Below are 3240 nucleotides of genomic sequence, written 5' to 3'. Positions count from 1 at the left end.
GATCTTTTTTTAGCAAGCTTTCATGATACTTTTGCTCATTATCCTGCCAAAGTGTCCTCAGTTTAAAAAATACCGCAATAACGTTCTTCCACCCCCACCCACCTATGAGATACTTAATTTAGAGATCTGTCCAGTGTTGTAAAGATATATGAGAACTTTTTAGTCTAAGCAAAATATCTGCAGTATAAAAAAGCAAGTTAATATTCTTTACTAATGGAAAATACCTTGTTACAAATTCTGAAAACTACACTTCGCTCGATAACGGTAAAGGACACTGATGCGGATAAGATGATAGTATTCCGAATATGACAGCACGTGATTAAAATCTCGTTTATGAGTTTAAATCTCGTTCGGTTCGTTAGTTAAATTGGAGCTCAAGATTATCAGCGGCGTTACTATCGTAGGAGCTGGAAATAATAGCTAAGTAGATCTCGTTTTTGAGTTGAAATCTCGTTCGAATCTCGTTCGGTACTAAAGACGGAGATCAAAATTAGCGGCTCCGACAACAATTAGCGGCTCCTAAAATGACGGTGATTACAATCTTTCCCTATATTTTTATATGAACTACAATTAGCGGCTCCTACAACAATTAGCGGCTCCTTCTACAATTAGCGGCTCCTAAAACTTTTAATCTACGGCTCCGTTAATAAAAATCGCCAATTTACGGCTCCAGAAACACGTGAAGCTCAGTCTACAAACTACAATCACCGGCTCCTTCGACAGTAACGCCGCTGTAATTTTGATCTCCGTCTTTAGTACCGAACGAGATTCGAACGAGATTTCAACTCAAAAACGAGATCTACTTAGCTATTATTTCCAGCTCCTACGATAGTAACGCCGCTGATAATCTTGAGCTCCAATTTAACTAACGAACCGAACGAGATTTAAACTCATAAACGAGATTTTAATCACGTGCTGTCATATTCGGAATACTATCATCTTATCCGCATCAGTGTCCTTTACCGTTATCGAGCGAAGTGTAGTTTTCAGAATTTGTAACAAGGTATTTTCCATTAGTAAAGAATATTAACTTGCTTTTTTATACTGCAGATATTTTGCTTAGACTAAAAAGTTCTCATATATCTTTACAACACTGGACAGGTCTCTAAATTAAGTATCTCATGGGTGGGTGGGGATGGAAGAACGTTATTGCGGTATTTTTTAAACTGAGGACACTTTGGCAGGATAATGAGCAAAAGTATCATGAAAGCTTGCAAAAAAAAGATCTATAACTATCATTGGACATTTATCAAAATATAAAATACAGTATTTCTGTTAAAATTTATTGTTTGAAAGCAGGTGTTAAGAACTATCACAGTCATAAGCAGATCATCAGATAACCTACCTGGGAATGTGATTGTGTCATTTGAACAAACTTTACATGAATTCGCTCACTTAAGTGGTGTGTGATGACTCCCACAAATTTGTTTAATGGCTCACATATGAACATGCACCTTGCACAGTATAAATTTTTTTAGCCATTCAGCCTTTAACTTAATGTTTAAGTGCTCGGAACAACTTAACTGGTAGAGGTATTACAGTGCAAGTAACTATCAACATGTGGTTGAAAGTGGCAACAGAGTTACAAAGGAAACAAAAAGTTTCAATAAATATATAATTTCATGTGAAGTGGATGGTTAAAATGTTGGTTTTAATTTATTTACTAAGATTGCAGTTATTGTAAAGAATATCCGAAATTGGCATAGGTTAGAAATTAAACCAGTGTATTTTTAGTTAGAAGATGCACTTTGTGCATGAGAGGGCAGATCTGATGTAATATGTTAGGAAAGACCTAAAGATTTTTTTCAATCATATGGAATTAACAGCAAAAATGAGGGCATGCAGGAAGTCCATCTCCAGTAGCAAAACATATACACATTAAGCAGCGAAATGTGTAGCATCAACCAATATTTGTGAAAAATGTAAATGCTTTTAGGAAATAAAGTTGTATATTATTTTCTTTCTTATATTTATGGAATAAAATGCATACATTTTATCAAATCTTTGGAAGAGATTACATTATTGGGACTTGTAAAAAGTAAGGTGAGACAAGTGAATTTTATGAAACTATTTGTCTTGGACGAGTATGTGAAAACAATATTTGATCAGCCCTGATACCCCATTTATTTTCGTAGTTAACAGTGTTTTTGCAAATTTGGTAACAAAATGTAAGGGTGGACTTTTCAGTTCTTAAATTTAGTTCTTCATAAATTTCAAAATCATTGCAGTTAAAGCATTACTCCATCTTCCAACTTAAGCTAGGTAATTTCCAGTTCATTTGGTTTCTTTCTTGAGAAAACTACATGGTGTCTGGTCTTCGGGATATTTGAACGCCACACTGAAGCAAAAATCTCCTTTAGTTCAGTGTTGACAATTAGTAATAATAATCTTAATAATACTTAAAAAGGCATACAGTGTAGTTTAACAGTGACTGATGAGACCGGTGTTTCGATACTTCTGTGGCTTCCCATTGGATGCGCGAGGTTATGTGAATAATATTCACTTTGGGTAATTCGACGCAAAATCAATAGTGTATGCTGTCACGTGGGGTCTATTGCGAAGTACTGTCACAACAAATGTTATATACAAGGAGAAAATTAAGCAGTGTTTCATTCCGAAGTTTGGAGTTATTCACATTATTGTGTTCATTCACATTATTGCATTCCAGTTTTAAGTCTATAGACGTATTTTGTGTTGTGCAAGTTTAGATATTTTTAGACAGGAAAAACATTTGTTTGGACTGTTCAGTGTAAATAGAAAGTGCTCATTATTTGGACTTAAATATTAGTCTGGAACTGTTATTGAAGGAATTCAGGACAACGCCATCTTGACAACTACAAAGTTCTTGGAGGACCAGTACATTTCCGGTATTGAAATTTATGAGGAACATTTCTATCATTTAGGTCTTTCACAGACCAGTATAAGGACTAGCTTGGATTCACTTCATAATACTTTATGTTCCTTTCATATTTTTTATTTATAACTTTGATAATTAAACTGTTAAGTTTTATAAAATTTGTTGTTTTTGCTTCTTTTCTGTTACTTAAGTTTGCAATCATTGAGACGTAACAGAAACTTGGGGCCTAACTGGGGATATGAATTTCACAGAAATTGAAATTGTTTTATAATTTAAGTTATCTTAGTCCCTAATATTTCTGACTTTACATAGTGAAACCAACAAGCTTTTACGATATAAACCAAAGTGGAGAATTGTACTTTAAATCCTAGCCAGGAACAATC

This window comes from Sinohyriopsis cumingii, chromosome 4 (assembly GCF_028554795.1).
Source record: "Sinohyriopsis cumingii isolate HCF-2022 chromosome 4, ASM2855479v2, whole genome shotgun sequence".
Lineage (NCBI taxonomy): Eukaryota > Metazoa > Mollusca > Bivalvia > Unionida > Unionidae > Sinohyriopsis > Sinohyriopsis cumingii.
The sequence above is the reverse complement of the archived record's forward strand: the minus strand, read 5'-3'. Positions refer to the sequence as shown.